At 42.1% G+C, this 22980-nt stretch overlaps 1 protein-coding gene across 6 annotated transcripts in view; it reads left to right on the forward strand.

Moving 5' to 3' along the window:
* Positions 1 to 2838: 2838 nt before the first annotated feature.
* si:ch211-196i2.1 (collagen alpha-1(I) chain) overlaps positions 2839 to 22980 on the forward strand; it is a 144478-nt gene continuing 124336 nt past the window's right edge. For 3 of the 6 annotated variants that reach the window (XM_061799041.1, XM_061799042.1, XM_061799040.1), the window contains exon 1: positions 2847 to 3187. The gene's annotated coding sequence lies outside the window, so the exon portion shown is untranslated. Of the gene's footprint in view, positions 3188 to 22980 lie in introns of all 6 variants that reach the window. The other 3 variants (XR_009792013.1, XR_009792014.1, XM_061799044.1) reach the window with 2 other exon arrangements.

Here is a 22980-nt window from a genome sequence, read left to right on the forward strand (position 1 = left end):
TCAAACTTGTTTTCTCCTACTCCTAGTTTGAAAGATTTCCCTAATTAAACATGGGCACATGCATCACAAAGGACTTTTGGATTTGATTTTGATCTCGAGGTGTGCAGTTAGTTGTCATATAAACAGAGAAGAAAGATAAATGGGAGCGCCCAAAGCATCCTTCATTTTTGTATGCGAGCTACTATGTTGAGCAAAGCAACACTACAGTATATACACTGTTGGATAATTAACAATGGATGTGTTTATAGTGAGAAATCACGAGAAAGTCATTGCTTTGGATTTGGTGTATTACATTTTACAGTGTCCTCACCTCACCGTCACAAACCATTCTCATACATTCCCAACTGTGGAAACGCTCGTGTCATTCTTAAATGGACTGGCCATCAGCCACTTTGGATGTGTTGGATTTGGGTTTCAAAAATAGACAATATTTTGAACCTTGACCTTGATCAGGGTGTCCGATGTCTTCAATCAACGTTTTCTATGGCCTCCCATTGGACATTTCCTGTTTGCATGTTCTGAAAAGAAATGTGCATGTGCAAAAATGAAAAAACAAAACCAAAAAAAAACATTGTTTGACTTCAATACGTCCATGACTGATAATTTGCCGGTTGTGTTTCTGATGCTTTACACAACCAGAGTTTAAATTTAATGAATTTGAAGACCATAGTCACAAAGTTTCCACAAATGTCCCTCCCCAAAAAGTGGAAATGTTTTTGCAGAGTGGTTCTAAGGTGTCTCAATCCTTCGCTGCCTGATCTGTTACTCAACTGACTCCTGCACAGTCAGTCTAACTGTACCGATTTTGTATGAATATAAATCCTTGAATAAAGAAGAATGATTAAGAAATAGCTGTTTTACATTCCTAAAAACATCAAGGTTATGTTTTAATCGATATCAATTTCTACATACGGTATATGGAAGACAATGGTGCCTTGAGATATGAGTGACCCGATATTTTTGAGATAGGAGCCGTCATCGTGGCAACGAACTCAACTCACTTCACAACTTGCAGCAGTTTGGCAGCTCGAACTCGAGAAAACATCTTGCAAAAAAGGAGTTTCGATCTATCGCCACTCGCAGTTGAAGTTGAATGTCAAACTAAACATAAAACAGAGAGAAGTAAATGTGTATTTAAAGCAATCAAACCACTTTGCCTCCCGCAAGCTCACTGCTACCCAGATGGGGGAAGACTGTAGTCTGACATTTGGTGGCCATTATGGTCATGATAAACAAGAAAAAGGCCTCACCTGTCACCAGGGAGGACAGGCCGTGTCTGTTGAGCACGCTCCACAGAATATGTCTGGCCCAGCTATACCTTTTTTCCAGCGACAGTGGCCTGAAGCCGTCCGTCCAAGCCAATGAATTACTCCGCGTGACGGCAAAGTATGAAAAGTGCAAGTATATGAATTGCGCTGACCACACATGCGCCAGAGCAACGTCACATCCAGCCTTTCAGCCAAACCAACCAGAGCCCTGTGTGTGTGTTGGTACTGGATATAAGGGTCAAGGCAACACACTAGTTCATCTACAGTAAATGTTTTGCCTCTCATTTTTGCACCAGTGCCCAAAATTCTCCGTCCCTTCTCATATTCACATTCAGTAGTCGCACAGTGTGTCTTTGTTTTACAGGACCTCTTTTTCTTTTCACTTTGCGGAGTTATCATTTTGATTGGATGAACCAATTTGCATGCATGGAATGGGCACTGACATGAACCCTGAAATGTCGTATAAATGAAACCGTGTGCCATCCACAGTATGCGTGCGGTCCAAAGCGGTCTGCAGACGTGCAATGTGGAAAGTATGAAATGGCTTGAACAGGAGTTCTGAAACTCTTATTCGTTTGTGGGTGCATGCATGACTGTATTATACTGCCTCCCGGTGGCGAAGTGGCACACACCAGAAGGAGCCTAAATGAATGCGCTACGATGCATAAATTGTTTAATTCTTCACATTCCATTTAATGATGTCATTACTATATATTTTTGTACAGTAAACTATTCTATCGTGCTATTTTTCCTCATTGAAAATTTAACATTTAAGGATGTTTTGGGGGAAATAGAACAAATTAATGGCATTTCCATTCATTTCATTGGGAAAGATGATTTGAGATGGAGAAGTGTTTTGAGTTACGAGTGTGGTCATGGAACAAATTAAACCTGTATCACAAGGCACCACTACTGGGTACAATTTTAATTGAATGCCCTAAAAGTTGTACAATACAAAATTCAACCAAATATTCCAGGAAATACGCCCATGAATTCATACAAAAACCAAACTCTCCAAACTCTGTTTGAACAGCCATCGAGCATGATGTCAAACAGGAACTCTGCAAAGACTCATTAATAATCTCAAAACACAGGTTTTTGTCATCATTTAAGTTTTAGATCACCAAAAATGTTTTGGACTATCGCCATGGAGTGTCATCTACTAACAACTTCAATGAGAGGCACTAAAAAAATCTGGACATCCTGTATGTCAATATAAAGGGAGTGTACGGCTTCTTTTCCTTCCCTTCTGGGGGATATATATATATATATATATATATATATATATATATATATATATATGTATATATATATATATATGTATATGTGTATATATGTATATATATATATATATATGGATAATAATAATAATAATACATAAATACAGTTGAATTGAAAGTTAATAAAAGAGGGACTATTTTACGTGCAGAGAAGTTTTTAATTTTTTTACGTTTTTGTATTATTATTATTATTTTTTTTTTTTCTTAGTTGGCTGGATCTCTTCAGGTCAGGAGTCAAGTGACTGGCGGTCTTCCAGCGGAAGTATCCTGTCTCCTATTGTATTAGCATTAGCATTGTACTAGCATTCTGATTGGCCACATCAGAGAGAGTAGGCGAGCCATTTTCACAGGCTAGTCTGACTTTATGATTCGATGTCGGTTCTGGAGGAGAGAGCGGATGCTGGCTGTGAGGGAAAGAATGTTCTTGAGAAGAGGAGGACAGGTGAAAGACCAGTGACTTTGTTTTAAATCCATGACAAGCAGACGTTTCTACCCGCAACGCACTTTGGCACCGTAATTAACGGACGAGATGTGGCGCTGGTGGTCTCCCTTGACCCTAACCCTCCTCGGGCCTCATTAGCGTGTGCTCGGTCACCCCCGAAGATTTTCTACGCTTGCATGATGACGGAGGAGAGTCTGGTAAGAGAAGCCTCAATTGTAGCCTAAAGTAGCCCAGACAACGTATCGCAATTCAATTACATACAAATTGTATTGCATTTAAATGAGTCCTATAAATGACACAGAACGGGTTTCAATCGGTGACGTAACTGTGAAGTATTGAATTCAAACGCATGTTGTTTTTTTGGAATGTCTTTCAAACGAGCACCATGCACGAACGTTTTATTATTGTCCAGCATTTCACTCTTTGAACCCTCGCTCGCTATAGAACGATTTATCAAATTGAGGCCCAACAAGGTACTTTTGCATATTGCTATAACAACTTGTCTATTGTCTGTTATCAATTAAGGATGGGTAAAATGATGACATTGGGGCGATGTGAGGCTGCACGAGCTTCATGTGAAAATGTACTAGAACCTGCTGTTGTACTATATGACAAGTGGTAGTGCTATTTAAGTAAAAATGGCATTTTCAACCCCTTCGTGTGGGGCTGTCAACTTTGCCTGATGTGCCACGAACAAGTTGTGGTGGTTGCTCAAATGTTAGAAGATAGTGCTGTGAACATAATTTATTCACATTTTACATTCACATAGCTCCTTTGCATGATACCCTCCTCTTTGGTAGACAAAAAACAACAAAACAAGGTTTTCAAATGATTTATGTTTATTTGGACTGAATATTCATGATATAAATGACCAACTTGTTGAGGAAAAAAAACAACTCTTGTTCACAGCGAATCTGGGTTCAGAACAATATTTAATGTAGTATTAAAACTAGAACTCTTTTTGGCATTGTTAGCCATGCAGTTTGTAAACATAATAAGACACCACAAAGAAAACATCATCATAAACAGTAGCCATCATCCTATCTATTGCAGCCTATCCTAAACTTGAGATTGGGCCCATGGTCAGTTGTTACTAAGTCACACAACGGGATAGTTATTCGACTAAATACATGTATTATATGGAAAAACCTGTTACCTGGCCCTGTGTGGAAAAAGGAATGGTCCGCTAAACCTTATTGGTTGGGCCATTCTCAGCAGCAACAACTGAAATCAAGCGTTTTCTGTAGCTGGCAATGAGTCTTTCACACCTCGATAAAGTTTTTTTTTTTTGCCCACTCTTCCTTGCAGAATTGATTTAATTCAAACAAAATTGAGGGTTTTTGAGCATGAACGGCATTTCACTTCATTTCAATCAGATTCAAGTCCGGGCTTTGACTAGGCCACTCCAAAACCTTTATTTTGTTTTTTTAAAGCCATTGTGAAGTTGACTTGCTGTTTTGTTTTGGATCATTATCCTGCTGCAGAGCCCAAATGCGCTTCAGCTTGAAGTCAGAAACTAATGGCTGAACATTCTCCTTCAGCATTTTCTGTTAAAGAGCAGAATTCATGGTTCCATCAATCACAGTAAGTTGTCCAGGTCCTGAAGTAGCGAAGCAGCCCAAGAACAACACACTACCACCACCATGTTTGACTGTTGGATGATCTTTTTCTGAAATGCTCTGCCACCATTTCGCCAGATGTAACGAGACACACACCTTCCAAAAAGCTCAACCTTCAACTCGTCACTCCATATCATTTTCTCCCAAAAGTCTTGGGAATCATTCAGATGTGTTTTTTAAGTAAGTAAGTAAGTAATATGAGCCTTTATGTTCTATTTGATCAGCAGTGATTTTCGCCTTGAAACTCTGCCATGAATGTCATTTTTGACCAGTCTCTTTCTTATTGTTGTGTCACGAACACTGACCTTAACTGAGGCAAAGGGAGACCTGCAGTTTTTTAGAAGTAGGACAGCCACTCCTGGGAAGGTTCACCACTGTTTCATGGTGTATCTATATGAGGCTAATGGCTCTCCCTATCGTTCGCTGGAATCCTAAAGCTTTAGAAATGGCTTTGTAACCCTTTCCAGACTGATACATGTCAATTAGTTTATTTAATGTTTAAGTGATTTCTTCATTGAACAGATCTGAAGGTAATCAGGTTTGAGTGTGATCAGTGAAAACTAACCAAAAGTTGTGATTAGCCACAATTATTTCATGATTTAACAAGCGGTGTAATTACTTTTTCACACAGGGCCAGGTAACTTTGAGTAATTTTTTTCCCCTTAATAAATGAACTCACCATTTAAAAACAGCATTTTAAGTTCACTTGGGTTACATTTGTCTCATATTTACATTTGTTTGATGATCTTAAACATGTACATTGATAGAGAGAGAGAGAGAGAGAGAGAGAGAGAGAGATTTGTGTGTGTGTGTGTGTGTGTGTGTGAGTTATTCTGACTTTTGGAGTGTGAACCAGAAAAAGAGCAAGCTGTTGAGACATACTTTCAAAATCTGGTTTCATCTCAATTAGAGGTACAACCTCTAGTATCATGTGATTATAGTGCCTGATAAATACTAATTAGTACAGAATACAATAGTATGGTTTGCGTTAAAAAGAAATGCACGTAATAGGATCTGTGGTGTAAATGCTCATATTTGAAAATATGTTAACTGAGTGACCAGAAGTCAAGCTACAACTAAGCTTGTCTCTTATCATGCTCACAATAAGTTTTTCAATTGCATATGTAGAAACAGGCGCCAAATCCAATCCATAAGTACTCCATCTAGATTAAGTTCAAGAAAACCTCTCGGCGGCTTGGCTCTCTCATCAGCGTTTGTTTTCTCAGGAGTGTTGATAGAGTGACAGAAGTGCACATGCTGTTGGGTTTACATTGTGTTGAACTTCGATAATCCTTTCATGACCTACTGAAATTGATCTCAAATTGGCACTGTGCCAGGCGCCTGAGTGAGTTACGTCTGAATTCCACAGCAGCGCACTGTTTATTTTGCTTGGGTTGCAGCACATTTCATCTTTACTGTCATCTTTGTTATATAGCTGGCAGTTAGTTAGAATGAGACTACTACTGTCTACTGAACATTAACTTCTTCAGTGTAACTGTAGCCTCATAGTTATATAATACTGGGTAATATGCTCCCTGTGCTCTGTTTAGACTTATTCCAAATATACCTTGCTTAGTGATAATTTGTCAAATAAACACTTTAAACACCAGCACAATTCCCGAAATTAAATGGCAGTGCTGCTGTGCCAAAGAATGAATGAATGAAGCACTTCAACCTGGCTAGCAAACAACACAAAGAGGTGGTTTTTTTGCCTTATTACATTTATACCAGTTAGAGGTGTAATTAACATGAAAAATATCAATTGTGAAGCTGCGTTATGCGAACATCGGCCATTGCAGTGCAGTACAGCAGTAATCGCTCGTTTATAGCGGGGCTTAGGTTCTGGACCACTCCCACAATAAATAAACAAATAAATAAAAGTGTGTGTGACCACATATGTATTTTGATTATTTATACATATTTTAAAGCTGTATGAACATTATTGATCTTCTAAATTTCTGACCTTCTCTAATATTACTCAAATTATTTTTTAAATTAGTTTTAGGTGAGGAAGTGTTTCTTTTACTACAAAATTTTTTATATCCATCCATCCCGCAATATGGTAAATTATGCGCAATATGAATCGCCAAAGGTACAGAGAAAAGCCCAGAATATTCCAGTTTTATTGACTGATGAGACAAAGATGAACTTTTATCAAAATGATGGAAACGTTTGGAGAAGGCAGGGATCTGCTCACAATCCCAAACATTTAAGCTTATCTGTGAAACATAGCGGAGGTAATGTCACAGCTTGGTCCTGCATGTTTTTTTATTTTAATTTTTTTCTTGAACAACCTCACTCATCTATACTGTAACTCAGGATGACAGCAGCAATAGGAACTCAGAATCCTACAGAAACATTTTGTCTGCCAGTTTAGTGAAAGACACAATCGGGTTATGATGATGATGTTGATGACGATGATGAGGCATTGAGAACCGATTGTTCCGGTTCTCCCGGAATCGTTCAAATTAAAAAATGTTGGTTCCCAGTTTCGATCCCTACGGTATGCCCACCCTGAAGAAGAAAGTGGCGAAAACCAACAAAGAAGCGGCGAAAACTCACGAAGAAGAGGGCGCACGAAGACGTGCTCATGCCCAGCAGCGGTGGCAGCGAACAAAAGTGTGGCTTAACTTTGTTAAAAATAATGACTAGTCGCCTCAGTGCAACACTTGGCATAAGATTATGTTGTGCAAAGGAGGGTCTGACGTTCTCCCTCCCGCTCTGCACGGCGTTATCTCACCGTAACACAAACACTAACCTTGTGCCTCATCGGTGGGTAGATGCTGAGTTCCGGTGCGTACCCTTCAAAATAAAAGGCTACAAGCTTAAAACATGAAGTCCAGACAGTTAAAACTTGTACATATAAAGCATTTGACGTGATTAAACAGTCCCAAATAACTATTTTTACAATGCTATATTTAACTTTTAGCTGAAACATTAATGAAGGAATATTAAGTCAATTGGGTTAGTTCCACACACATTGCCTTTTTGTTCATAGGTTTGATATTGATATTGGTTGAAAAGAACCCCGAGTCAAATGTTCACTTTAGTCTAGGCTGCGGGCTGCTAAGAAAATGGATGTTCATAATTTGGACACCCTTTATTTAAACCATGCAAACATTTTTGACCCAGCCCCCTAAAAGAATCGGAATTTAAGAATCGTTTGGAACCGGAATCGAAATAAGGAACCGGAATCGGAACCGCTCAAATTCAAACGACGCCCAACCCGAATGATGATGACGCAAACACTTTCAAAACATCAATCCATCACAGCTTTCTTTGGGCCAGAGGGCAGGCTACAAATTGATCTGGTCGCCAGGCAATTGGAGAGCACATAGAAATTAAACCGCCATTCACATTTCTGGACAATTTAATCTGAAATTAACCTAACATAGCGGCACAGTGGACGACTGGTTAGCACAGATCAAATCTGGCTTCGCCTGTGTGGAGTTTGCATGTTCTCCTCCTGCCTGCATGGGTTTTCTCCGGGTACTCCCGTTTCCTCCCACATCCCAAAAACATGCATGGTAGGTTCACTGAAAACTCGAAATTGCCCGTAGGTGTGAATGATAGTGCGAATGGTTGTTTGTTTATATGTGCCGTACGATTGGCTGGCAACCAGTTCAGGGTGTACCCCGCCTCTCGCACAAAGATAGCTGGGGTAGGCTCCATCAAGCCCGCGACCCTAGTGAGAATAAGTGGTACGGAAAATGAATGAATGAATGAATTAACCTAACATGTCTCTAGCAAGGTGACAATATTTCCCAAAAATCACAGTCTGTCAAAATGCCAAGTCTGACTGGAATGGCCTCGTCACCCTGAGTGCAATGCACTAGGAATTTGGAAAATCAGATGATGGCTTCCAGAAAAGAATTCTTATTTTTTGTCCATCCATCCATCCATTTTCTGAGCCTCAGAACTTTGAGGGACACGCTCTAACCAGTCGGCCACCGTGCCGCGTTTTTTTTTTTGTGTGTGTTGGAAAAATTAGCCTTTTTTTCAGAAAATGCTTTCAAATTAGAGTAAAACAATATAACTTGATTGTTGCTCAACATATCACATCAACCCTTTCTTTTCGTCTGCCAACCCTTCCCCCTATAGGCTGACAAGTTTCTGTTAAATACTGTATATCCACCAATAAGCTTGTGCGAGCCAAAATTCCGAGGGGCTCTGTAAGTCAAAATTACCATGATGTTTCAAACGCCATCAAAAAAGCAAAAACAAACAAACAAAAAAAAAACATCCTAACAACTCGAATTAAGTAGTCCAAATGGAACATTATTTGTGAGAACAGCAGTGTGGGCAGTAGAATAGGTCACGTACTTTAGTAATCAATTGGTTTTTTTGTGAATTTATATTTCGTATGGAGGGTTTTAGAGGCGTTGGAGGTGCTCATTCCATGTTTTTGTTGTTCTTGTTTTGTTAGAAAATTCCACAAAGGTGGCAGCCACTTGTTACATTGCTAATGTATGTTTTTGAAATGTGGGAGGAGAAAATGAAAATCCTAACTATAGCAATGTTCATACTTGTAGTGTAAACCTAAAAAAACATGCACACCAACTCAGTGTTCAGATGCACTTTGTAATGCCGATAAAGAAAATGCCCACCTCTAACCTGCTAACCAATATCTGTTGTAAGTACTTAGTTTTAAATACCGAATATGCATGCTTACGACATAAAATAATAGTATACGTTCAATCACATGAGTATATATAAGTTATATATACTATCCACTGTATAGATGCTATATACGTGGAGTCCATTTACCATTTTCATCTCAAAACACAAAACATTTTTTCCATGTAAAGTGGCCTATAGAAACGCATCTCTTTAACTTTCAATATGGACATTTCTCTGTATCACATGCAAAGCATTAAGTTCAAATAATTGTGATTAAATGTAGAAATGAAAAATAATGACAATTTAATTTCAGGATTGTAGTGACCAAAACATCTGCGTTATCAGTATCATCACTTGAAAAAAACCCCATTAAAAATAGATACACACATTATCATAATTTAAAGTCATACATCTTAGGCCTTGTACGCGCATAAAGACAATTGGCCTGTTTTTGTGCTTACACCTGGGAAACATTGGCACGTACCCTGAAGTTTCTTCTTCGTTGGTTTTGTGTGATGATGTGTGATCACGTGAGACTTCGAGATCGGGTGTGCAATACAATCTTTATGTCTGTGGTCTGCTGTGTTGCGATTCTTGGAGTACACCACACACATGAAGACCAAAACTTTCATCTTTATGTGTGGAGTCTGTAGCAGATAAAAAAATCTTTTAAGTGTGGGAAGATCTTTATGTGTGTACCAGGCCTGAGGAGCCCGGGTTGTTAGCGGAATTTATAGAGTCTTTGCTGCATGTTCAGGTTTTTTTGCCCTGCTAAGTAGCTATTGAAAAGCTCAAGCCAACAAACGACGGAGGTCTCATTATTACTTGACAGTTGGTATTATGGGTTGTCAAGTGCCAAATTAAATCATCTCCAAGCTATTTTTTAAGGTTAATGTAAGTAATTAAGTTGTAACTACATTTTGAGTCTTGTCGCTATGAGTCGTACACCTCCTTTTAGAATGGATAAAAAAATAAAAGCATGACAACCCAACCTTATGGATATTAACAACATTACCCATTGTTTTCTTAATATTGATCTTTACAGAGGTGGCACGGTGGACGACTGGTTAGAGCGTCTGCCTCACAGTTTGGAAGATCGGGGTTCAATCCCCGGCCCCGCCTGTGTGGAGTTTGCATGTTCTCCCCGTGCTTGGGTGGGTTTTCTCCGGCACTCCGGTTTCCTCCCACATCCCAAAAACATGCATGGTCGGTTAATTGACAACTCTAAATTGCCCGTAGGTGTGAGTGCGAATGGTTGTTTGTTTGTATGTGCCCTGTATTGGCTGGCAACCAGTTCAGGGTGTACCCCGCCTCCTGCCCGATGATTGCCGGGATAGGCACCAGCACGCCCGCGACCCTAGTGAGGAGAAGCGGCTCAGAAAATGGATGGATGGATGATCTTTACAGTACCTTCATCTCACTTTGTGTCCCAAATCTCCGTAAAACTAATGCCTAGATCAGACTACAGGATTTTGGCCTGATTAGCTATCACAGGCGATTTCCCAGATCGGGCCCGACATATTTTGTCAGGAGCGCCAAACTTCTTGTAGTGTGACATAATCCATGACCAATAATTTGGCCCTACGATAGCCCTATGACGCCAAAATGAAAAGTCTAGCATGTTAGATTTCTTTGGATAGTGTCGTGCGACATATCAACGACAACTATCTGACGGCGCACCTTGAAGTCGACCAATAGGATTGCGTATTGTGACCGGCGCATCGCCTTCCGTGCTTGCCGTTGTCAACATACTTGCACGCCGATGTCAACATTTATTCACGCGCACAAACCGATGTTTACTGAAGCTTTAGAGCATGATTCGACAGAACCCCGGCATGTTTACGTACAACTGTTAGTGCAAACAGTAGCTTGCTAGGCTGCATAACATTTTGTTTCCTGGTTGTGAACCATATCGTATTAAAAATATGTGACCATACCCCAATCAATCCTTGAATGAACGTCCGCCCCCGAGCATCAGAGACGACCACCACACGTTTTTCCTAATTTTGACGGAACGGACAAAGAATATAATTTTAATTATAATAATTAAAATAGATATTTTTTATATTTTTTTTTAAATGAAAATCATCAACGTATTTGTTGGGAAATGGCTCGTTGTAACGAGCTTGCGCATCACTAGTCTACTGTCAGACTACGGTGATAAATTCACAGAAAATGGACTTCACTGTCCATCAACGTCATTGGCTATGAACTCCCACAATATCCCGTTTAGTCATAAAAAGGTTGTGGAGCAGCCTCAAGTCCAAGTAGGGCCGTGTTTTTGTTTATTTGTTGGAGGCAGAAATTTTGAGTCCCTTTGGAATGGACGAAAGGATGGCATTGGATGTGGGATATAGGTGGTGTTGTAAGCCCCATCCTCTGTTTAGATGTTTAGAGATGGTCTTTTCACCTTCACGTAGATGGCCTCTGTAACTCCTCTTTCATTTATTTTCTCTGTCCAGAACATGCACATTTTTGTCCTCAAAAGACTGTCTCTCTTTGTGGTGCAGGAAGATAGCTGAGTCTCGACCTGAAGAATTGGCCAGTCTGTGTTGTCACATACGCTTGCTCAGTGTTTGCTTTGTTCCCCCAATATATGCATGTGTGCATTCCTCATGGCACTTGACCGCATACACCAGATTGATTTTCTGCCTACGGAGTGTCTGGTCTTTGGGGTGTACCAGCCTTTGTCTCAGGGTGTGAGTAGGTTTGAAGTATACCAGACTGTTATGTCGGTTGAAAATACTTCAGACAGAAGTAAATACGTATGGAATGGCAGTATTGTTGCGTCTGTCCCCCTTTCTCATCCACCACGCTCTTGTCCCTTCTCGAACTCGATGTACTTTTCACGAACAACCAGCCGGGGTTACCACAGGTTTTGAGGTCCTCATTTGAGAATGTTCACAGGTTTCTGTTTCTGTACTGTTATACCTGTATGTAGTTTTAATGGTTTCTGATGAACAGCTTGTGTTATCACCATTTCTACAGTAAAGTACACTGCACTAGAGACAATGATATCTTTATAATAAAAAGCATAAATGTAACCTTCACGAGATGGGCATATATTCTTATGTCTTAAGAATCATGGGCAGCATGTTCAGTGCTGAAGAATACAAACAATACATACAGTATACAAATACTAAATTACACAAGTGTCACATTTTTTAGATTGATTAACTAGCAAAGAAATAAAAATGAATAATAAAGACAACCAGAAGCCGTTAGTGTATGGTAATAAATGAGTAACTTTACACTAAGCATTCCTTTTCACTGTGGGTTGTTAAACGTGATTACGACCGTTTACATGTGAATCTTGAAAGCAAAACTCGACTGGTGGTGATATATGTTAACCATCTTGGTGTCAAAGCAGCTTTGCTTAGACTTCATGTTACACTGCATTATCAGCAAGAACATAACTCAGCTCCAACCTTTCATTCTGTCTTGAGTGAGTCTGGAATGAAGTCAGAGTCAGAACAGATGTGGGAAGACTAATAGTTGAGTGAAATGAATAAAATAAAGATAAAGAATAAAGATATCATACACTTCTCACAATCTGAAAGTTCATATTCTCCTTTTCTGCAATACATTCTCCATGACCTCATTTTTGCCGGATATCAAAAACACTCATGGGATACTTAAGATTGGAGGATATATAATGCACTTTATCAACTGGCTACATTGCAAATCAAGCCAATGACAAGTTTGTAATTTTTGGCAAACCACTGAATGAGATAACAGTTTTTAATGGTTTTTCAAGCTGTCAGAAAAATATGAAACAAGCTTTTGCGTAACATTAGTGCAATGACATTTATAGTGTTTATAATAACATAACGCCAAACCGACAGTGAAGGATAGTGGTGGCAGCATTATGCTTTGGGGCTGTTTTTTTTCCTCTGGAACTAGGGCCTTACTCAAAGTGGAGGGAATTATGAACAGTTCCAAATAGCAGTCAGTGTTAGTAGAAAACCTTCAGGCCTTTACTGTGAAGAAAAAGAATGTCAGGAAAAGCCAACCAGAATATCTAAACTTTATTTCAGGTTAATCAGAGGCACTTTAAATAGTGACAGGTGTGTGCTGACCCCCATTTACAACCCCAATTCCAATGCAGTTGGGATGTTGTGTTAAACATAAATAAAAACAGAATACAATGATTTGCAAATGATGTTCAACCGATATTTAATTGAATACACAACAAAGACAAGATATTTAATGTTCAAACTGTTAAACCTTATTGTTTTTAGCAAATAATCATTAACTTAGAAATTTATGGCTGCAACTCGTTCCAAAAAAGCTGGGACAGGGTCATGTTTCCCACTGTGTTACGTCACCTTTTTTTAACAACATTCAATAAACCTTTGGGAACTGAGGAAACTAATTGTTGAAGCTTTGTAGGTGGAATTATTTCCCATTCTTGCTTGATGTACAGCTTAAGCTGTTTAACAGTCCGGGGTCTCAGTTGTCGTATTTACGCTTCATAATGCGCCACACATTTTCAATGGGAGACAGGTCTGGACTGCAGGCAGACCAGTCTTGTACCTGCACTCTTTTACTACGAAGCCACGCTGTTGTAACACATGCAGAATGTGGTTTGGCATTGTCTTGCTGAAATAAGCAGGGGCGTCCATGAAAAAGACGTTGCTTGGATGGCAGCATATGTTTCTCTAAAACATGTAGGTACCGTTCAGCATTAATGGTGCCTTCACAGATGTGTAAGTTACCCATGCCATTGGCACTAACACAGCACCATACCATCACAGATGCTGGCTTTTGAACTTTGCGTCCATAACAGTCCGGATGGTTCTTTTCCTCTTTGGCCCGGAGGACACAAAACAATTTGAAATACCACAGAACGCTTTTCCTCTTTGCATCAGTCCATCTTAGATGAGCTCGGGCCCAGAGAAGCCGGCGGCATTTCTGGGTGTTGTTGATAAAGGGCTTTGCTTTGCATAGTAGACTTTCAAGTTGCACTTACGGATATAGCGCCGAACTGTATTTACTGACATTGGTTTTCTGAGGTGTTCCTGAGCCCATGTGGTGATATCCTTTACACATCGATGTCGGTTTTTGATGCAGTCCAGCCTGAGGGATCGAAGGTCAACGGCATTCAATGTTGGTTTTCGGCCTTGCGGCTTACATGCAGTGATTTCTCCAGATACTCTGAACCTTTTGATGAAATTATGGCCCGTAGATGATGAATTCCCAAAATTCCTTGCAATTATACGTTGAGGAACATTGTCCTTAAACTGTTCGATTATTTTCTTATGCACTTGTTCACAAAGAGGTGAACCTCGCCCCATTTTTGCTTGTGAATGACTGAGCAATTCAGGGATGCTCCTTTTATATCCAATCATGGCACCCACCTGTTTCCAATAAGCCTGTTCACCTGTGGGATGTTCCAAACAGGTGTTTGTTTGAGCATTCCTCAACTTTCTCAGTCTTTTTTGCCACCTGTCCCAACTTTTTTTGGAAGTGTTGCGGCCATAAAATTCCAAGTTAATGATTATTTGTGTGATATAAAAAATGACAAACAAAACAATAAAGTTTTTCAGTTTGAACAATACATATCTTATCTTTGTAGTGTATTCAATTAAATATAGGTTGAACATTAATTGCAAATCATTGTATTCTGTTTTTATTTATGTTTCACACAACGTCCCAACTTCATTGGAATTTGGGGTTGTAACATTATCGGTGAATTCTGAAATAGCCATATCTCCAGTTGTAAGAGGGTGTGCACACTTGTGGAGCTATATTATCTCAGGTTTTAATTATCCATCCATCCATCCATCTGAGCCGTTTGTCCTCACTAGGGTCGCAGGCGTGCTGGAGCCTATCCCAGCTATAATCGGGCAGGAGGCGGCCCTGAACTGGTTGCCAGCCAATCGCAGGGCACATACAAACAAACAACCATTCACACTCACATTCACACCAACAGGCAATTTAGAGTTGTCAATTAACCTAGCATGCATGTTTTTGGGATGTGGGAGGAAACCGGAGTGCCCGGAGAAAACCTACGCAGGCACGGGGAGAACATGCAAACTCCACATAGGCGGGGCGGGGGATTGAACCCCGGACCTCAGAACTGTGAGGTAGACGCGCTAACCAGCCGCTCACCGTGCCACCAGATTTTAATTATTATAATTATTTTTTACTTACCCTCTTTAAAAGATTGGTTTTTCATTTGAGTTGTACAGGTCACATTAATGTTTGAATTATTATTTTTTTTTTGGGTGATTTATCTTTGGGCGGCATGGTGGGCGACTGGTTAGCACAGCCGACTCACAGTTCTGAAGACCTGAGTTCAAATCTTGCCTTGCCTGTGTGGTGTTTGCATGTTCTCCCTGTGCCTGCGTTGGTTTTCTCCGGGTTCTCCGGTTTCCTCCCACATCCCAAAAACATGCATGGTAGGTTAATTGAGGACCCTAAATTGCTCATAGGTGTGAATGTGAGTGTGAATGTTGTTTGTTTAAACTGTAAATTATGTACCCTGCGATTGGCTGGCGACCAGTTCAGGGTGTACCCCGACTCTCGCCCAAAGATAGGCGGGATAGGCTCCACCTCGCCTCCGAGTGAGGATAAGCGGGAAGGAAAATGAATGAATGAATTATTTATCCTCGTTGGGGCACGGTGGGCGGCTGGTTAGCACATCTGCCTCACAGTTCTGAGGACCCAGGTTCAAATCCAACTTCACAAGTGAGGGGTTTGCATGTTCACCCCGTGCCTGCGTGGCTTTTCTCTTGGTACTCTGGTTTCCCCCCACATCCCAAAAACATGCATGGTAGGTTCATTGAAAACCCATAGGTGTGAAAGTGAGTGTGAATGTTTGTTTGTTTATATATGCCCTGCAATTGGCTGGCGACCAGTTCAGGGTGTACCCCACCTCTCGCCCAGAGTCAGCTGGGATAGGCTCCAGCACGCCTGTGACCCTACTGAGGATAAGCGGTATGGAAATGAATGAATTTTTCTTGGTCTAATTTTTTATATCGCAAAAACCTGGATTTTTAACAGGGGTGTAGCGTTTATGGGTCAAATAAGAATTTAATTAATTTAGGGGAAAAGAATGAGCTGGATGCGACGCTTGCGTTACTTCTGGTTTATCGTAATTTTAAATTTAATTGTTAAGATCAAACTAAAATCCAGCCCAATGGGGGGCACAAGTCTGACTCTCAAACTGTAGGGCGGTCCCAAGCCCGGATAAATGCAGAGGGTTGCGTCAGGAAGGGCATCCGGCTTAATACTTTGCCAAACAAATATGAGCGTTCATCCAAAGAATTCCATACCGGATCGGTCGTGGCCCGGGTTAACAACGTCCGCCACCGGCGCAGTCAACCTGCAGGGCGCCGTTGGAAATTCAGCTACTGTGGGTTGAAGTCAAACAAGAAGAAGAGGTGGAAAGCGGGTTCTTCGGCAGAAAGAGAAGAGGAAAGCACAGAGCCTAGAACTGAATGTGGGGACTTTGAATGTTGAGACTATGACTGGAAAATCTCGGGAGTTGGTTGACATGATGATTAGGAGAAAGGTTGATATATTGTGTGTCCAGGAGACCAGGTGGAAAGGCAGTAAGGCTAGAAGTTTAGGGGCAGGGTTTAAATTATTTTACCATGGTGTAGATGAGAAGAGAAATGGAGTCGGGGTTATTTTAAAAGAAGAGTTGTCTTGGAGGTGAAAAGAGTATCAGATCGAGTGATGAGGCTGAAACTTGAAATTGAGGGTGTTATGTATCATGTGATTAGTGGCTATGCCCCACAGGTAGGATGCGACCTAGAGGTGAAAGAGAAATTCTGGAAGGAGCTCGACGAAATAGTTCTGAGCTTCCCAGACAGAGAGAGAGTCGTAATTGGTGCAGATTGTAATGGACATGCTGGTGAAGGAAATAGCGGTGATGAGTAAGTATGGCATCCAGGAAAGGAACTTGGAGGGACAGATGGTGGTAGACTTTGCAACAAGGATGCAAATGGCTGTAGTGAACACTTTTTTTCCAGAAGAGGCACGAACATAGGGTGACCTACAAGAGCTGGGGTAGAAGTACGCAGGTGGATTACATCTTGTGCAGACGATGTCATCTGAAGGAGGTTAGCGACTGTAAGGTAGTGGTAGGGGAGAGTGTGGCTAGACAGCATAGGATGGTGGTGTGTAAGATGACTCTGGTGGTGGGGAGGAAGATTAGGAAGACAAAGGCAGAGAAGGGAACCATTATGTGGAAGCTGAGACAGGAAGAGTGTTGTGCAGCTTTTCGGGAAGAGGTGGGACAGGCTCTCGGTGGACGGGAGGAGCTTCCAGAAGACTGGACCACTGCACCCAAGGTGATCAGAGAGGCAGGCAGGAGAGTACTTGGTGTATCTTCTGGCAGGAAAGGAGAGAAGGAGACTTGGTGGTGGAACTTCACAGTACAGGAAATCATAAAAGGAAAAAGGTTGGCGAAGAAGAAGTGGGACACTGAGAGGACCGAGGAGAGGCGAAAGGAATACATTGAGATGCGACACAGGGCAAAGGTAGAGGTGGCAAAGGCCAAACAAGAGGCATATGATGACATGTATGGCAGGTTGGACACTAAAGAAGGAGAAAATGATCTATACAGACTGGCCAGACAGAGGGATGGAGATGGGAAGAATGTGCAGCAGGTTAGGGTGATTAAGGATAGAGATGGAAATATGTGGACTGGTGCCAGCAGTGTGCAAGCTAGATGGAAAGAATACTTCGAGGAGTTGATGAATGAGGAAAATGAGATAGAAGGGAGAGTAGAAGAGGCAAGCGTGGTGGACCAGGAAGTGGCAATGATTAGTAAGGGGAAGTTAGAAAGGCATTAAAGAGAATGAAAAATGGAAAGGCAGTTGGTCCTGATGACATCCCTGTGGAGGTATGGAAGCATCTAGGAGAGGTGGCTGTGGAGTTTTTGACCAGCTTGTTAAATAGAATTCTAGTGCGTGAGAAGATGCCTGAGGAATGGAGGAAAAGTGTACTGGTGCCCATTTTTAAGAACAAAGTTGATGTGCAGAGCTGTGGAAACTATAGAGGAATAAAGTTGATGAGCCACACAATGAAGTTATGGGAAAAAGTAGTGGAGGCTAGACTCAGGACAGAAGTATTTGGGAGCAACAGTATGGTTTCATGCCTAGAAAGAGTACCACAGATGCATTATTTGCCTTGAGGATGTTGATGGAAAAGTACAGAGACGATCAGAAGGAGCTACATTGTGTCTTTGTAGATCTAGAGAAAGCCTATGACAGAGTACCCAGAAAGGAACTGTCTGGAGTGGCAGAGAAGTATGTTGGAATAATACAGGACATGTACGAGGGCAGCAGAACAGCAGTGAGGTGTGCTGTAGGTGTGACAGACGAATTTAAGGTAGAGGTGGGACTGCATCAGGGATCAGCCCTGAGCCCCTTCCTGTTTGCGGTGGTGATGGATAGGCTGACAGATAAGGTTAGACTGGAATCCCCGTGGACCATGATGTTTGCAGATGACATTGTGATCTGCAGTGAGAGCAGGGAGCAGGTGGAGGAACAGTTAGGAAGATGGAGGCATGCACTGGAAAGCAGAGGAATGAAGATTAGCCGAAGTAAGAATGAGACGGGTGGTGGGGGAAGAGTGAGGCTACAGGGAGAAGAGATAGCAAGGGTGGAGGACTTTAGATACTTGGGGTCAACCGTCCAGAGCAATGGTGAGTGTGGTCAGGAAGTGAAGAAACGGGTCCAAGCAGGTTGGAAAGGGTGGAGGAAGGTGTCAGGTGTGTTATGTGACAGAGGAGTCTCTGCTAGGATGAAGGGCAAAGTTTATAAAACAGTGGTGAGGCCAGCCATGATGTACGGATTAGAGACAGTGGCACTGAAGAGACAACAGGAAGCAGAGTTGGAGGTGGCGGAAATGAAGATGTTGAGGTTCGCTCTCGGAGTGACCAGGTTGGATAAAATTAGAAATGAGCTCATCAGAGGGAAAGCCAAGGTTCGATGTTTTGGAAACAAAGTTAGAGAGAGCAGACTTCGTAGGCCACCTCGGCCGGCATTCTGCCAGCAAGACGAGAGGAGAGAGGAAAAAAAAGACTCGACTCACGGAGGAAGGTGTGAATTCAGAGTTAAATACCCCAGAGGCAGGGCGTAGGAAGAGTGATTGCCGACTTGGAGAAGACCACACCCATCAGCCTGAATCTTGTCTACAAATTTGATCAATTAGTTTTAAAATCTTATTTATATAAAACACTCCCAACTTTGTACTCTCACACACATAGAATCATTGTTTAAACTTTGGTCATGCAGATGGGTTGCTTATTGTTCAATACAACATTTCGTACTGCTTGACTTCAAATCATGAGGAACAGCTTTCAAAATATTGCAGAGGACCTGTGAAACTGAGAATAGAGACACAGACACCAAGGCATACATTTGGACTATTTCTACAGAGTTTGCAAGATATCAAAACTGACATTTTATTTTCTGTTAACAAACATCAAAGGCACGTCCACAAGTTCTGACACTTGTAGTTCCTCTCAACGCCAGTGGGTGGCGCCTCACATGCATGTTTGAATATTAACCACATAGTCTTCCTGAAGGGTGTGTTTTGATGTCAGGAATCAATATTTGATGGGAAGCTGCTAATTAGGTGTGGGTCCACTTGAAGGACACCAGGCATTGTCCTAGTCGCCGTCTTACAGCAGGGCAGCGTGGAGGAGTGGGGTTCTCGTGGTTGCAAGTCTCTGGCACCTCAATTTGCGGAGCGCATGTCCGCTACAGGGGTGTGTATACTTTTTTTTTACTATGTCTCACTGTGTCATGGGTGTGTGTTCTGGTTGTTGTTTTCCCCCTGTCTCGTACACACCTACTCCTGAGAGCATCTTCCCCAACTGTGCCTTGTTTACCCTAATTACATTCCAACATTCCTTGTCTCCAGGTCATTGACTCATAGTAAGACGAGACCCTGTTCTGATTTTTGACCTTGCCTCGTTGGCTCACGTTTTTTGGATACTGTTGCCTTTTTTGATTACCTGCCTGTGTATCGACCTCTGCTCGTATATAAAACGCCGGCTTAGGGAAGGGCAGTGCTTTTACTGCGGGCAGTTGGGTCATTCCGTGAGCAACTGTCACGTCAAGGTTGCCGGTGCCGGTACCAAGGGTACGGGAGCGGTGAGTCTAAATTTCATTAAGGAAGACCCGACCCGGGTTCTTCCTAAAGAGACACGATGCTCTCCTGATCAAGAGATTCATACACCTGTATTGATTGACTCTGGTTCTGACACAAATTTACTGAACTCCCTCCTTGTTAGACGTATGCACCTGAGAACCTTTCAAGTAAGGCGCCACCGCAACACTCATGCTGCAGACGGCGGTTTTATGGGCAAAATCACTCACCCCACCCAAACACTCACATTGGCATTTCCTGATACTCACTCGGAACGCATTCGTTTTCATGTTTTTGACGCCATGAATTATGACCTTATTTTAGGGAACTCATGGTTGAAATTACATAACCCCCACATTGACTGGTCCTCTGGGCATGTTATGTCACGGGGCAGCAATGGCGCCCAGAACTGTTTCAAGCCTCCATGTAATGTTAAGGGATATGTTTCTCATGAAATTCAAAAGACCCCATTAGAGGATCCTGACCTATCTCAAGTGCCCACCTGTTACCATGACATTAGAGATGTTTTTTTCCATATCCAAGGCCAAAACCCTTCCACCCCACAGACCTTATGACTGTGCAGTTGACTTGCTGCGTGGGACCACACCTCCACGGGCGAGGTTGTTCTCTCTTTCAGGCTATGAAGGAGTATGTGGAAGAATCACTGGCAGCCGGGATCATTCGCCCATCTTCATCACCTGCAGGAGCAGGATTTTCCTTTGTGGACAAAAAGGACAAGACCCTGCGACCCTGTATCGATTACTGGGGTCTCAACGAGATAACTGTGAAAAACAGGTACCCTCTTCCTCTCATCTCCACCTCCTTTGAGTTCCTGGAGGGAGCTAAGGTTTTCACCAAGCTGGACTTAAGAAATGCGTATCATCTTGTCAGGATAAGGGACGGGGATGAATGGAAAACAACATTCAACACACCAACGGCACATTATGAGTATTTGGCAATGCCTTTTTGGACTCACTAACGCTCCAGCTGTTTTCCAAAACCGTGTCAATGATGAATGTGTATGTTGTCGTCTATTTGGACGATATTTTGATAAACTCCCCGGATGAGGAGACTCACATTATTCATGTCCGCTCTGTGTTGCAGCACTTTCTGCAGAATGAACTTTATGTCAAGGCAGAGAAATGTGAGTTCCCCAAGGCGTCCGTTTCTTATCTGGGTTTCGTGCTGGCTCATGGTGAAGTCAAAATGGACCCTTGCAAAGTCAATGCCGTGATTAATTGGCCCACTCCCACGTCACGAAAGGATGTACAAAGGTTCTTAGGGTTCACAAATTTTTACAGAAAATGTATTAGAAATTTCAGTTCTATAGCCTCGCCTTTGCATGATCTTACCTCTCCACACAGACCCTTTGTGTGGAACCCGGTTTGTCAGTCAGCGTTACAGAAACTGAAATCGAGCTTTACCTCTGCTCCCATCTTCACTTTGCCAGATCCCAACCAGCAGTTCGTTGTAGAAGTTGATAGGTCTGATGCCGGAATAGGAACAGTGCTCTCCCAGAAATGTCTCAAGGATGGTAAGTTACATCCTTGTGCTTATCTCTCTAAAAAACTGACTCCAGCCGAGAGAAATTATGACATAGGTGACCGTGAACTGCTGGCGGTCAAGGTGTCTTTGGTGGAGTGGAGGCACTGGCTGGAGGGGGCACAGACTCCGTTTTTAGTTTGGACCAATCACAAGAACCTCGAATATCTTAAATCTGCTAAAAGATTAAATGCTAGGCAGGCTAGATGGGCTCTATTTTTCTCAAGATTTAATTACATGTTATCCTACCAACCTGGTTCTGAAAATGGTAAGCCAGATGCTTTGTCACGTATTTCCTGCGACGAGAATTCTTTGTCCCACCCGAAAACTATTTTGCCCCGGTCATGTTTTATTTCTGCTTTTGTTTGGGGCGTTGAAACTGTGGTAAAAGAGGCTCTGAATAACACGCTTAGCCCTGAAGAAAGGCTTTATGTGGCCCCGACCTTAAGGGGAAGAGTCATCCACTGGGCTCACACTAACTGGACTGTATGTCACCCAGGCATTGCCAAAACGCAATCTGTGGTCGAACAGCGCTTTTGGTGGCCCAATGTTAGGACGGATGTTATCAATTACGTCAATGCTTGCCAGGTGTGTCCTGCTAACAAGCCCTCTCATCAGCATCTTTCGGGAGAATTTCGACCCTGCCAATCCCAGAACGTCCTTGGTCAGGCATCTCCGTAGACTTTGTGACGGGATTACCGGCCTCTAAAGGAAATACCACCATTCTCACAGTTGTTGACAGGTTCTCTAGGATGAAACACTTCATTGCACTTCAGAAACTCCCCTCAGCGAAAGACACTGCCGAGTCGATGATTAACCATGTATTCAAGTTTCATGGTTCTCCCTAGAATGTGGTATCGGATAGGGGCCACCAATTCATTTCACGATTTTGGAAAGAGTTTTGCAGTCTAATAGGTGCTACAGTCAGTCTGTCATCTGTGTTTCGTCCTGAAACCAACGGACAAACCGAGAGGCTGAACCAGGACCTGGAGACTGGGCTCTGAAGTCTCGCTTCACAGGAGCCACAATCCTGGTCTCAGAAACTGGTTTGGGTCGAGTTCTCTCACAACTCTCTCCCCTCTGCATCCACTGGTCTA

Source organism: Phyllopteryx taeniolatus, chromosome 15 (genome assembly GCF_024500385.1).
Source record: "Phyllopteryx taeniolatus isolate TA_2022b chromosome 15, UOR_Ptae_1.2, whole genome shotgun sequence".
Classification (NCBI taxonomy): Eukaryota; Metazoa; Chordata; class Actinopteri; order Syngnathiformes; family Syngnathidae; genus Phyllopteryx; species Phyllopteryx taeniolatus.